The sequence below is a fragment of the Panthera pardus genome, unplaced genomic scaffold, assembly GCF_024362965.1.
Source record: "Panthera pardus isolate Hobbes unplaced genomic scaffold, ASM2436296v1 HiC_scaffold_15, whole genome shotgun sequence".
Classification (NCBI taxonomy): Eukaryota; Metazoa; Chordata; class Mammalia; order Carnivora; family Felidae; genus Panthera; species Panthera pardus.
Genome location: NW_026526710.1, coordinates 43,103,526 through 43,118,960, shown reverse-complemented (window position 1 = coordinate 43,118,960; position 15,435 = coordinate 43,103,526). Strand labels below are relative to the sequence as shown.

General features: G+C 40.3%; 1 protein-coding gene and 1 pseudogene across 1 annotated transcript in view; one reads left to right on the top strand and one right to left on the bottom strand.

The window, feature by feature from the left end:
• The window catches only part of PSMA8 (proteasome 20S subunit alpha 8), a 49,249-nt gene that overhangs the window by 18,562 nt on the left and 15,252 nt on the right, over nt 1–15,435 (bottom strand). The gene's annotated exons all lie outside the window — the stretch shown is intronic.
• Nucleotides 2,602–14,681, top strand: LOC109276502 (protein FAM178B-like; annotated as a pseudogene).

Here is a 15,435-nt window from a genome sequence, read left to right as displayed (position 1 = left end):
TTGTTTGGTTTTCTTTTTCAGGATTGCTTTGGCTATTTGGGGTCTTTTCTGGTTCCATACAAATTGTTAGGATTGTGTGTTCTAGCTCTGTGAAGAATGATGGTGTTATTTTGATAAGGATTACACTGAATATGTAGATTGCTTTGGGTAGTATAGACATTTTAGCAATATTTGTTCTTCCAATCCAGGAGCATGGAATGTTTTTCCATTTTTTTGTGTCTTCTTCAATTTATTTTATAAGTTTTCTATAGTTTTCAGTGTATACATTTTTCACCCCTTTGGTTAGGTTTATTCCTAGATATGCCTACTCCAGCTTTCTTTTGATGACCATTAGCATGATAGATGGTTTTCCACCCCCTTACTTTCTTTTTTTTTTTTTTAATTTTTTTTTAATGTTTATTTATTTTTGAGACAGAGAGAGACAGAGCATGAACGGGGGAGGGTCAGAGAGAGGGAGACACAGAATCTGAAATAGGCTCCAGGCTCTGAGCTATCAGCACAGAGCCCGACGCGGGGCTCGAACTCACTGACCGCGAGATCATGACCTGAGCCGAAGTCGGCCGCTCAACCGACTGAGCCACCCAGGCGCCCCCCCCGCTTACTTTCAATCTGTCAGTGTCTTTGGGTCTAAAATGAGTATCTTGTATGCAGAATATAGATGGGTCTTGTTTTCTTATCCATTCTGATACTCTATGTCTTTTGATTGGAGTGTTTAGTCCATTGACATTTACAGTGTGTACTGAAAGATATGAATTTAGTGCCATTGTGTTGCCTGTAGTGTTGGGGTTTCTGACGATGTTCTCTGGTCCTTTCTAGTCTTTGTTGCTTTTGGTCTTTTTTGTTTTTTATCTTTTCTCCACTCAAAGAGTCCCCATTAAAATTTCTTGCAAGGCTGGTTTAGCAGTCATGAACTTTAGTTTTTATTTGTGGGAAACTCTTTATCTCTCCTATTTTTGAATGACAGCCTGGCTGGATAAAAAATTCTTGGCTGCATATTTTTCCGATTCAGCACATTGAATATATATCCTGCTACTCCTTTCTGGCCTGCCAAGTTTTTGTGGATAGGTCTGCTGCAAACCTGATCTGTCTTCCCTTATAGGTTGACTTTTTCCCCTTGCTGCTTTCACAATTCTTTCCTTGTCTGTGTAGTTTGTGAATTTGACTATGAGATGCCTTAGTGATGGTCAGTTTTGGTTGAATCTAATGGGAGCTCTCTGTACTTCTTGGACTTTGAGGTCTATGTCCTTCCCAGCTTAGGAAAGTTTTCTGCTATAATTTGCTCACACATAAACCAGATTCTGCCCCTTTTTCTCTCTCTTCATCTTCTGGGACACCTATGATTCAGTGTTATTCCTTTTTAATAAGTCACTGAATTCTCTAAGTCTTTTATCATGATCTTTGGCCTTTGTTTCCCCCTTTTTTTCTGCTTCATTATTGTCTATAAATCTGATCTTCTAAATCACTGATTCCTTGCTGTGCTTCATCCATTCTTGCCATCGTTGCATCCATTTAAGATTGCATCTTGGTTACAGCATTTTTAATTTCATCCTGACTAGATTTTATTTCTTTTATTTCCACAGAAAGGGATTCTATGCTTTTTTCAACCCCAGCTAGTATTCTTGTTATCGTGGTTCTAAATTCTAGTTCAGACATCTTGCTTATATCTGTGTTAAGCCCCTGGCTGTCATTTCTTCCTGTTCTTTCTTTTGGGGTGAATTCCTTCATTTTGCCATTTTAGAGGAAGAAAAAAATTAATAAAAAAATTAAATTAAAAAATTAAAAACAAAAAAAAATCAAATAAAGGAAGCTAGATCATAGGTGTGCTTTGGTCTGCTTATTGAAAGAAGCTTGATACAATAGAGAAAAAAGGAAAATAAATGAAAAAAAGAAAAAAATTAAAAATTAAAAAACTTATAAAATAGAACGAAATAAAGAAAATGAAGTAGAGTAAAAAATTTAAAAAGTAATGTAAAAAAATATATATATCTTTCTGTATCCAAGAATGAGGAAGAAAGAAGAAAAAAGAAAACTAATATTTAAGCAAAAACAGAAGCAAAGAAAACGAACAAGACAATTGAACCAGCAAACAGAATGAAACCCAAATGAAATTACATCCCGTTTCCCCTACAACTGAAACTATGAAGCCTTCTATAGTCTGTATACTAAGCAGGTGACATGACCTGTACTGATATTCTAGGGGATGTGCTTGGAGGGTGCAGTTGGGCAGGGCTTAGTGTAAAGGCTCCATACTCCACTAGGTGGTGCTGCATAGCTTACTGGGTGGATCAGTGTTGTGTGGCCATGGTGTGTGCATGCCTGTGTGTGGGAGAGGCAGAGATGGCTTCACCCAACTCCCTAGTCTCTGGCACAGAAACTTCAGGCTCTCACCGACTCAGGATCAAACACCCCTCCTTTGTTTCAGGCCTCCATCCATTCCCTGCTTCTATTTTATCCATGTCCAAGTTGTCTGCCTGTCAGGTGGCACCTCCCTCCATAGTTTTCACTCAGATGGGGTTGTGTTTCAAAACACCACAGTTCAGACACTCCTGCAGCTTGGACCTGCACTGACTCTCTGCGGGAGGGTATCACTGAGCAGTGGCCATGTGCCAGTTTGCCCCAGAAAACTTCTGTACAATCACGTGGGAGCACAGGTTCAGAGTTTATGGCAAACCACATCACGCAGCTGGTGCCAGGCTTTACCTCATCCTGGCATCTTTGTTCCAGTGTCAGCAAAAATGGCTGCTCTCTGGGGTCTGCTGGGACCTTTGCCTGTGGGGAGGCCGTATGACCCCTACCAAATGCACTCTGAGCAGGAGAACTGCTTCTCCTCATGTGGCACATGGACCCTTCAGGCCACACTGCCTGTTTCTGGGGATTTGCCTTGCTTCCTCACCAGAGCACTGCCAGGCACTGACCTGCAAAACTTAAGATTCTGTGCTCCACTGTTTATAGAATTCTGGTGGTATTGAAACCCTCTCCTTTCCTCCTGTCAATGGTTTTGGGGAACAAATTTCTGGTTCAGTCCCCTGCAAGTGTTTTTATGCTCTCTCCTTCTCTCCAGCTACTTTTGGGAGAGTGCTTTTCTTGCATGATCCCAATGTGCTGTACTCTTCCCCTTTCTTTCTCTCCGCAAAACAGCTCCCCAGCCTCTGCAGCTTTTCTCTCCCCCAGTTCACCTCTCTGCACTGCGTAGCCAAGGAGTTCTGTGGCTAAAGTTATGCAGATTGTTGTGTTAATCCTCAGAACAATCTCCTAGGTGTTCAAATTGGTTTGGTACTAATCTAGCTGTGTTTCAGAGATGAGACAAGTTCAGGGTCTTCATTCTTCTCTGCCATCTTAACCGCCTTCCCTGCAAACATTTCTATTAAAGACTTTTGGCATTTGACCTTCACATGACCGTTTCTTTCCCACTCTCTTAATACCATACTGCCCAGAAAATGCATTCACAAAATCTCTGAAACTGTCATTTCTCACATAACCATCAGTCTTTTGCAGTCACAAACTCATGTTCCACTTCCCCGCCATTTCAAATTGTGTTTCTACAAACCTAGATGAATTATCATTGTATCTATTGTATCTATCATTGTAGATAGATATCTATTGTATCTATCATTGTAGATAGATATCATTGTGTCTATCCCTGAAGATAGATAATAGTAGTCAACAATGAAGAACCTGTCACAATATGCCACTAAGAATCACCCTAACCCTCATGGGTAGGGTGCAAATTTTAATCAGATAGTTAAGGGAAAAACCAATTCTTTTCTCTTGTAAATGTTATATGAGAGAGGTGGCTGGTTGGCTTAGTCGGTAGAGCATGTGACTCTGGATCTTGGGGTGGTGAGATCAAGCCCCACATTGGGAATAGAGCTTATTTTTAAAAATGTTAAAAACCTATAAAGGAACTTCTCTATTGGGTTTTCACATACATGTCATAGAGTGTTCTCCATTAAAAAAAAAAAAAGATGAGGGGCACCTAGCTGGCTCAATCAGTAGAGCATGCAACTCTTGATTTTGGGGTCATGAGTTCAAGCCTCATGTTGGGGGTAGAGTTCACTTAAAAAGTTAAAACATGTTTTATAAAATTTGTTATATAAGAGAAAGAAATGGGAGGAGATTGACTTGCCTATTCTATGGATTAAAAGCTTTGTTCAATCACAAAATGTGATGAGAGAGGAGATTTCTATGTTATTTCCCCTTTACAATGTAAATATGATCCAAAACCATAGAAACATAGAAGTATATTTAGGAAGCAGTGACATAACTGACACAAGAAAAAAAATTAGTAATAAATTGGCCAAACCATATGAGTAATACAGTTATTTAACGTAGGAAACAGAAGTTACACTAATCAATACTAAATGGCTAAGAAAAAGAGAACACATTTTACTTAAAGATACAACTGAAAATTGCAATTTCACATTCTATGGGTTACCTTTTAGTTTGCTGATTGTTTCTTTCACTGTGCAGAAGCTTTTTATTTTGATAAAGTTCCAATAGTTTATTTTTGTTTTTGTCTCCCTTGCCTCAGGAGACTTATCTAAAAAGAAGTTGCTAAGGCTGATGTCAAAGAAATTACTATGCTCTCTTCTAGGAGAGTTATGATTTCATGTCTCACAGTTAGGTCTTTAATCCCTTTTGAATTTACCTTCGTGTAGGGTATAAGAAAGTGGTCCAGTTTCAGTCTTTTGCATGTTGCTATCTAGTTTTTCCAACACCACTTGTTGAGACTGTCTTTTCCATTGGATATTCCTTCCTGCTTTGTAAAAGACTGAACATATATTTGTGGGTTCATTTCTGGGTTTTCTATTCTGTTCCATTGACCTATGTGTCTATGTTTGTGCCAGTACCATACTATTTTGATCACTACAGATTTGTAATATAACTTGAAGTCTGGAATTGTGATGCCTCTGGCTTTGCTTTTCTTTTTGAAGGCTGCTTTGGCTATTCGGGGTCTTTTGTGGTTCCATACAAATTTTAAAATTGTTCGTTCTAGATTCTGTGAAAAATGCTGTTGGTATTTTGATAGGGATAGCATTAAATGTGTAGATTGTAGAATTGACACTGTAACAATATTTGTTCTCCTTATGGAATGGGAGAAGATATGCCATATCTGATAAAGGGTTAGTATCTAAAATATGTAAAGAACTTCTAAAACAACACCCTAAAACCGAACAATTCAATTTACAAATGGGCAGAAGACATAGACATCTTTTCAAAAAAGACATACAGATAACCAACAGACACATGAAAGGATGCGCAACATCACTCATCATTAGGGAAATACTATAATGAGGTATCACCTCACACCTGTCAGAATGGCTAAAATCAACACCAGAAGAAACAACAGGTGTTGGCCAGGATGTGTAGAAAAAGGAACTCTCTTGCACTGTTAGCCGAAATGCAAACCAGTGCAGCCACTCTAGAAAACAGTGTGGCAGTTCCTCAAAAAGTTAAAAATACCACCACTCTGCAATCCAGCAATCACACTACTAGGTATTTACCCAAAGAATACAAAAATACTAATTCAAAGGGATACATGCACCTCGATGTTTATAGCAGCATTATCTAGAATAGCCAAATTATGGAAACAGCCCAAGTGTCACTGACTGAAGAATGTATAAAGAAGATGTTGGGGTGGGGGGCGGGGAGTGACTTGGTGGCTCAGTCGACTCATCCAACATCAGCTCAGGTCATGATCTCATGGTTCATGAGTTTGAGCCCCTTGTCGGCTCTGTGCTGACAGCTCAGAGCCTGGAGCCTGCTTTGGATTCTGTGTCTCACTCTCTCTCTCCCCCTCCCCCACTCACACTTTCTATTTCTCAAAAAGAAACAGTAAAAAAGTTTTCAAAAAGATGTGTATACACACACACACACACACACACACACACACACACACACACCAGAATACAACTCAGCCATAAAAAGAACACAATCTTGCCATTTGCAACACCATGTATAGAGCTAGAGATAGCTGCTAAGTGAAATAAATCAGTCAGAGAAAGACAAATACCCTATGATTTCACTTATATGTGGAATTTAAGAAACGAAACAAATGAGCAAAGGGAGAAAAAAAGAGCAAACCAAGAAACAGACTCTTAATTATAGGGATCAAACTGATGGTTACCAGAGGAAAGGTGGGGGGGTATAAGTTAAATAGGTGATGGGAATTAAGGAGTGCACTTGTGATGATCACTGGGTGATCAGGAAGTGTTGACTCACTGTACTGTACACCCGAAACTAATATTACACTGTATGTTAATGGACCAGAATTTTTTATTTTTACCTTTTATTTTAGAGAGAGAGAGTATGTGAGTGGGGGAGGGGGCAGAGGGAGAGAATCTTAAGCCGGCCCCATGCTCAGTGAGGAGCCCAATGGCGTGCTCGATCCCACGACTCTGAGATCATGGCCTGAACCGAAATCAAGAGTTGGACACTCAACCGACTGAGCTACCCAGGTGCCCCTACTAATTGGAATTTAAATAAACACTTAAAAAAAAAAGAAAACTACAATTTTACTGTCTCTATAAATAAGCAATCTATAGAAGAAATAAGTCCTCTGTCTAGTGCTTTTAAATTCACACCACAACTTTATCTTGAAGATACTGTCACACTGTAAAATTTCTACTTTTAAATGGAATTCTACATGGTACATGAATTATTTTTTCAAAGTCTGTGATTTTTTTCCTAAAGGCTATTTTCTAAACATTAAAAGTACAATGTAATAACAATACTGACAAAAGAATGTGATTTTTTTTCAAGATGGAACTATTTTTTTCTGATATGTACTCAACACAACATATTCCAACAGCAGGAATAAAAGCTACCATACAAATTATATGTATTATTCAGTAACCCACTATTTCTAATATATATTATGGATACTTCTCATGTCAATATGGACAGATCCTATGGCCTCCTTTTTTAACTGCTACTAAATAATAAGAATGATAACACGGTAGTAGTAGTAATTGTAGTGTAATAGTAATAATATATGCCAGACTTTGTTCTAAATGTTTTTTATGTATTAATTCATTTAATTCTTGTAAAAAAATCAGTAAGGTACATACTATCCTTAACCTCACGTTAAAGAAGACTAAACGGAGGCAAGCAGCAATAGTTAAGTACCTTGCCCACAATTATAGATGTAGTGGGCAGTGGAGTTTGGCTAAGAATCCAGTTGGTATGGTTCCGGAGCCTGTACTTTCAAGCAACTCCTTGGATATGCAATGGCTAATTATACTACTTCCCAATAACAGACATTTAGGTATTTTCCGACTACAAAGGTCAATTAACATGAGGGGGAGAATATTACTAAATGCTTATTTTACTCTGCTAAAAAGTCAAATTCATATTAAAATTATTTTTATATTATAGTCAGAAAATTATGCATATCAGAAGTTAAAGCATTCCATATCTTTTATACTAAGATGATTTCTTTTTAAATTTTTTTTCTTTTATTGAAGTAAATTATATATCATAAAATTTACCATTTTAACCATTTCTAAGCTTACAGTTCAGTGGAGTTAAGAATATTTGCAGTGTTTGGGGTGCCTGGGTGGCTCAGTCGGTTAAGCGTCCGACTTTGGCTCAGGTCATGATCTCACAGTTCATGAGTTCGAGCCCCGCATCGGGCTCTGTGCTGACAGCTCAGAGCCTGGAGCCTGCTTCAGATTCTGTGTCTCCCTCTCTCTGCTCCTCCCCCGCTCATGCTGTCTCTCTTTCTCCTAAAATAAATAAATAACATTAAAAACAATTTAAAAAAAAAAGGGGGGCGCCTGGGTGGCTGAGTCGGTTGAGTGTCCAACTTCAGCTCAGGTCATGATCTCATGCTCCGTAAGTTCGAGCCCCGCATTGGGCTCTGTGCTGACAGCTCAGAGTCTGGAGCCCGCCTCAGATTCTGTGTCTCCCCCTCTCTCTGCCCCTCCCCTGCTCATGCTCTGTCTCTGTCTCAAAAATAAATTAAAAATTTTTTTTAAAAAAAGAGTATTTTCAGTGTTTGGGAAATCATCACCACCCATCTCTGGGAATTTTTATCTTCTCAAACTGAAACTCTGACCCCATGAAATAACCCCCCATTTCCCCTCCCCGACAGACCCTGGCAACCACCATTCTATTCTCTGTGTCTATGAATTTGACAAGTAGTATTCTCATATAAATGGAACCATATAGTAATTAGCCTATTATGACTGCTTATTTCACTTACTATAAGGTCTTCAAGATTTCTCCACGTAGTAGTATGTTTCAGAATTTCTTTCTTTTTTTAGGGCTGAATTATATTCCACTGTATACATATAGCACATTATGTTTACCCATTCATCCATTGATGGACACCTGGGTTGTTTACATCTTTTAGCTACTGTGATTAATACTGTTATGAATATGGGTATACAAATATCTCTTTGAGTCACTGCTCTCAGTTCTTTTAGATATATACCCAGAAGTGGAATGGTTGGATCACACGGTAATTCAATATTTACTTTTTTATGAATTCGCCATATTGTTTTCAATAGTGACTACACCATTTTACATTCTCACCAACAGTGCACAAGGGAATTCTCCACATTCTTGTTATTTCTTTATTTATTTCTTATAATAGCCATCCTAATGGATGTGAAGTGGTGATTCATTGTGGTTTTGATTTTCATTTTCTCTAATGATTAGTCATGTTGAGCATTTTTTCATGTGTTTATTGGCCATTTGTATCTCTTCTTTGGAGACATATCTTTTAAGTCTTTCTTATTTTTGAATTGGGGTGTCTGCTTCTTTGTTGTTGTGTTCTAAGTATTCTTTACATATTCTGGTTATCAATCCTTTCAGACATATAATTTTGCAAATATTTTCTCCCATTTCATAGACTGCCTTTTCACTGTCGACTTTGTCCTTTGATGCATTACAAGTTTTGATTATGAGGTAGTCCAATTTACATTTTTTTAATCCAAAAAATCACTGTCAAATCCAATTTCACAAAACTTTTCTCCTATGTATTCCTCTGAGTTTTAAAGCATTAGGTTTTATGCGTAGTTAATTCATTTAAAAAATTTTTATTTTTAGTGTTTATTTATTTTTGAGACAGAGAGAGACACAGCATGAGCGGGGAAGGGGCAGAGAGAGAGAGGGAGACACAGAATCCGATGCAGGCTCCAGGCTCTGAGATGTCAGTACAGAGCCAGACATGGGGTGCGAACTCACGGAACACGAGATCATGACCTGAGCCAAGTTGGGCGCTTAACTGACTGAGCCATCCAAGTACCCCATTAGTTAATTCATTTTGAGTTAATTTTTGCATATAATGTTAGCTAAGGTTTTATTCTTTAACATTTAGATATTCAGTTTCCCCAGCACCATTTGTTGAAAAGACTATCTTTTCCCCATTAAATACTCTTGAAAATCTTGTCAAAAATCATTTGGCCATGTATATGAGGATTATTTCTGGGCTGCCCATTATATTCTATTGGTCTGTATGTCCATATGTTTTTTGTTTTAGGTTTATTTATTTGGGCGGGGAGGGGGACAGAGAGAGAGATTGCTCTCAGAGAGAGAGAGAGAGGCTCTCAGAGAGAACCTTGAGATTATGACCTGAGCTGAAATCAAGAGTCAGCCGCTTAAAGCACTGAGTCATCCAGGAGCCCATATATGTCCATCTTTATGTTAGCACTGCAGTGGTTTGACAAGTTTTGAAATCAGGAAGCATGAGTTGTCCAGATTTGCAATTTTCCAAGACTGTTTCAAGGTTCCATATGAATTTTAATTTTTTCTGTTTCTGAAAAAAACTCATTGGAAATTTGACAGGGATATACCGAATCATTGCTTTGGGTAGTACTGATATCTTAACAATATTAATCTTCTAATCCATGATCAGCGGATGTCTTTCCATTTATTTGTGTCTTCTTAAATTTCTTTCAGTAATGTTTAATAGTTTTCAACGTACAAGTCTTTTGCCTCCTTAGTTAAATTTCTAAGTATTTTATTATTTTTGATACCATTGTAAATAGAATTATTTCTCATAATTTTCCTTTTCAGATTGTTGTCAGTATATAGATAAGCAACTAATTTTTGTGTGTGTTGACATTGTTTCCTGCAACGTTTTTCAATTCATTTATTTCAATTTCAATTTCATTTATTACCTCTGACAATGTTGTGTGTGTTTTTTTTAATCCTCAGGGTTTTCTATATACAAGATCACATCATCCATAAACAAAGCTAATTTTATTCCTTTCCAATTTAGATGCCTTTTTTTTTTTCTTGCCTAATTGCTCACACTAGGACTTTCCTTATTATGTTAAATAGAAGTGGCAAAAGCAGACATCCTTGACTTATTCCTGATCTTAGAGGAAAAACTTTCAGTCTTTTGTAACTGGGTATGATGTTTGCTGTGAGTTTTTCATAAATGGCTTTTGTTATGTTGAGGTCTTTTCCTTCTATTCCTAGTTTGTTGAGTGTTTTCATCATGAAAGGGTATGGAATTCTGTCAAATGCTTTTTCAGAATCGATTGAAATGATCATGCTGTTTTTCTCTTCATTTTGTTGATGTGGTATAGTACGTTGATTGATTTTCAAGTGTTGAACTATCCTGGCACTCCAGGAATAAAGGCCGCTTGGTTACAACACATAAATCCTTTAATTTGCTGAATTTGGTTTGCTAGTATTTTGGTGAGGATTTTTACATCAATATTTATACGTGTAGTTTTCTTTTCTGGTAGTGTCTTTGTCTGGTTTTGGTATCATGGTAAGGCTGGCCTCATAGAATATTGAGTTTGGAAGTGTTCTTTCTTCAATTTTTTGGAAGAGTTTGAGAGTGACTGGTATTAATTCTTTTTTAAACGTTTGGTAGAATTCACCAGGGAAACCATCAGGTCATGTTTTTTGTTGTTTGTGTTTGTTTCTTTTAATTGGGTTTTTGATCACTGGTTGACTCTTACTATATATCTGTTGAGATTTTCTATTTCATCTTGAGTAACTTCAGGTAATTTGTATGTTTCAAGAAATGCGTCAATTTCTTCTAGATTATCTCATTTGTTGGTATATGATTGCTCATAGTACTCTCTGATAATCCTTTTTATTTCTGTAAAATTATTAGTAATGTTCCCTTTTTCATTTCTACTTTTAATTAGGTCTTCTTTTATTCTTAGTCTACCTAGTTAATGGTTTGTCAATAGTATTGATCTTTTCAAAGAACCAAGTATTGGGTTTTTTGATTTTTCTCTCTTGCTTTCCTATTCTCTGTTTTATATACCTTTTTTTCTTATAATCTTTTATTTTCCCTATCTTCCTTTATTATTTCCTTCCTGGTGGTAGCCTTAGGGTTAGTTCTTCTTTTTCTAGTTCTTAAGGTGTAAGAATAGGCTACTGAATTGAAATCTTTTTTTTTTAAAGTAAATGGTTATAGCCACACATTTTCCTCTTAGCACTGCTTTTGTTGCATTCCATAAGTCTGACATGTTGTGTTTTCATTTTCATTTGTCTCAAGATATTTTCTGATTTCTCTTGTGATTTCTTCTTTGGTCAATGGATTTTTTAGGAGTACAGTTGACCCTTGAACAATGTGAGCATTGGGGCACTAACTGACCCCCCCAAGCGAAATCTGCACATAACTTTTGACTCCTCAAAAAACTTAACTACTAATAGCCTACTGTTGCCTGAAAGCCTTATTGATAACATAGTCAATTAACATATATTTTGTATGTTATACGTATTATATGCTGTATTATTAAAACACAGTAAGCTAGAGAAAAAAGGTTATTAAGAAAATCATAAGGAAAATACATTTACAATGCTGTATGTAAAAAAATCTACATATATGTGGACCTATGTAGTTCAAACTTGTGTCATTCAAGGGTCAACTGTAGTGTTTAATTCCCACACATCTGTGGAATTTTTCAGCTTTCCTTCTGTTGATTTCTAGTTTTATTTCATTTTGATTGGAAATGATACTTTGTATTATTTCGATCTTTCAAAAAATTATCAAAATTTGTTTTGTGGCAAGGTGGCTGTTTTTAAAGGTGTTTGTTATTCTTTTTAAATTTTTATTTATTTATTTTGAGAGAGAGAGAGAGAGAGAGAACGATCACACACGTGAGGGAGGGGTAGAAAGAGGGAGAGAGAGAATCCCAAGCAGGTTCTGCCATGTGAAGCTGGATCCCATGAACCTCAAGATCATGACCTGAGCCAAAATCAAGAGTTGGAAGCTTAACTGACTGAGCCACCCAGGTGCCCCAAGATGATTACTTTTTTAAGACAGAAAGATAAAGGCTATTTTTTTGCTTAATAATCAATATAAAATCCTGGTTTGAAAAAGCATCACTAGAAAATGGGTGCATGTGACCGTGTGCCTGTGTCCGAGTGGTAGGCAGCTGTTGCCTGCCCAGGCGCAACCTGCCCATATGCAACACTGGGGCCATGGGGAGGCCTGGCGGCCCTGGAGGAAAAAACGTCCTGCTGTCTGCAGACGGACAGGCCCCAGAAGACACCACTAGCCCTTCCTCAGAGAGAAGGGGTCCAGACAGCTGCTGTGATGTCCATCCTGTTTCCCAACCTGAAGGGCGGCTGCTTCGAGCACCTCTGTACCAGAGACTCCTCTACCCTGCCCGGTGTTGCTGCAGTCCCACCTCAGTTCCAACTCCCACGTTGTCATGGAAGCCCAAGGTGCAGGCGGCTGAGGATATGTTCCCCAATGACTGAAACCCACTGCCTGTAGAGTTCCTGGACCTGAGGGTACCACAGGCTGGCAGGGGGGCTCCAGCCCAAAGGTGCGTGGCCATGGCAGGGCCTCAGAGCTGGAGGACGTGGGCCCACAAGCTGCCTGAAGAGTTAGATCAAGACCCCAGGACTCAGACCTCCAGGGAAGCCTGGCCTCACTGGAGGAGCTGTTCTCGAACATGGCAGTCCCAAGCCCGAAGACTCTGGCTCCAGTGGTGGATACCCACACCTTGTTCCAGTTCACCTCTGTGGCCTCACAGACTTACATCAATAGCTTAGATCACTCAGTGCAGGAGAAGGAGGAACAGGCCCTGGAGCAAGGGCAACAGGAGCTGCTTCTGCACAACTGTCCCAACCTTGACTCCCTGGTCTTGATGAAGATGAACTGCCTGCCACACTTGGGCACAGGATGCTGGTGGAGAGATTTTTCACGTCACTGCAGGTCATTCCACCAGCACATCCTGGACAGACTGTTTCTACCCAGCTGTCCCCCCTGTGTTGCATCCTGGATTGTTTACACCTGAAGTCACACAGCCACCTGGAAGGGCTGTTCCTCACTGCCCGTCGGCCCAGCAGCTCTCCTTCCTATACGGCCTCTACCTGCACACCCCTGACTACCTGGTGCTCCTGCTCCAGTGGCTCTTCCAGCTGCTGACACAGTCTCCAGAAACTTCTTCAGGAGTCTTTGGCCTCCTATGGGATCTCAACATGGATGGGCTCTTCCATCAGTCTGATGGAGACAAGCACTGGTGGTGCCCCTTTGCTGCAAGAGGTCATGAAGGCATTTCACATCCTGGGAGCCTGCAACCCTGCTCTGGGCCTGCAGGGGCCCTGTTGGCACAGTGGGAGAGTGCTTAAAAATGACAGTGGCCATGGGGCACCTGGGTGGCTCAGTCAGTCAAACATCTGACTCTTGACCTCGGCTCAGATCATGATCTCATTAACTGTGAGATTAAGCCCTGCGTTGGGCTCTGTGCTGACAGCATGGACCCTGCTTGGGAGTTTCTCTCTTACTCTCTGCCCTTCCCCTGCTCTCTCTCTCTCTCTCTCTCAAAATAAAATAATAAAGTTTTTAAAAAACCACTAAAAAACAATAACAGTAGCCTGAACTGAAGTGAGCAGCAGGACACTCCCCCAGAGACTGCCTTGGACATCAGCCCAAGCTACATCCATAAGTTCCTGACACTGTGTGCCCCGGCCCAGCCAGGGACCTCTTGGGCCTGATGGAGCCGCTGTGCTGAGTCAGCCTGGACGTGGGGCTCCACCTGCTGCCCAAGCCTGATCGCCATCAGTCTCTGCTTTCTGCTGCTCGAGAACTTCCAGGGGTGGCCAGGGAAGCTCCAGCAGCTGTGCTGCACCCCAAGCAAGGTGTCAGAGTACCGCCACAATCTGCTGGTACTTGCATAGTTCTTTCTGACCTCCCAGACTAGGCAGCTTCAAAGCCAGCTCAGCCTTGTGGTTGTTGCACGGATGCTGGACCAGCAAGAGACACTACTCCCTCTCTGGCAAGAGAAGGCCCAGCTGTCTTTGTTCAGCCAGCTCCTGAGCCTCATGAGGCCATCATCCCTCAGGCAGTACCTGGGCTCTGAGACCTTGCCGCCGTGCCAGGAGCAATAGCGAAAGGCCAGCACCAAACAAGATCATGACGTTTACTCCCTGTGTCCCACTCTTCTGACACTCGTTGGGGTGGTGGTCAGCTGCAGGACATTACTCCAGACCAATGGGGAGGGCTGCAGCAGCCGTGCATGCAGTTGGACCGCCCCTCAGCAACCATACCCAGGAGGGCCCCCAGGCTACGCACCGACCAGACTCAAGGACCTAGCTGCCCAGACCTATATCTGCTGGAAGGTGCTGCTGGCCCCACTGCTGGCCACAGGCCCAGTACTTCAGCCCCTGGAAAGACTAAAGGAGCAGGGCAGGGATGGCCCCAGGCTCTAGGCTCTGGCAGGAAGTGAACAGGGCTCAGGGAACAGAAGGAAGTGAAGAACGGAGGCCAGAGGAAGACCACTGTGATGAAGTAAGAGCCTGCCTCCACACTGCCCCTGACCCCCACCAGGCAACGATGCAGCCCGGCCCTGCCTGGCCCACCCCTCTGCTCTCCTTCCCTCCCAGCCACTTCCTCTGCCCCATGGCCTTTGTCTCCACACTCCAGTTTCCTTGGGCTTCCTGGGACCTCCTCACCCTCCTTCCTCTCTCTGTCACTAACGTGAACTTTCTTTGTGCACATTAAAGTCTTATTTCAAACAAAAAAAGAAAGAAAGTAAAAAAGAAAATGGGTGCGTGCACAAGCACACATGACAAGAAAAACGTCTCGTTTGCTATACGGAGGCAAATAAGCACAGGAAAATTATGTTCAACATCATTAGCCATGAGTCAAATGCACATTAAACCCACAATGATATATCATGACACACTCATAAAAATATCTAAAATTTAAAGAAGTAACAACACCAAAGGTTGCTGAGGATGCAGAGAAAATGAATCATTCATATACTGCTAGTAGGAATGTAAAATAGTTCAACCGCTCTGGAAAACAATTTGTCTGTTTTTTATAAAACTAAGCATGCATTACCATATGACCCACAAATTGTACTCTTGACCATTTACTGCAAAAAAGGAAAACCTATGTTCACACAAAAACCTGAACACAAATGTTCACCAGCCTTCTCTGTAACAGGCAAAAACGAGAAATAATCCAAATGTCCTTCAATCAGTGAGTTGTTAACAAAGTGTGGT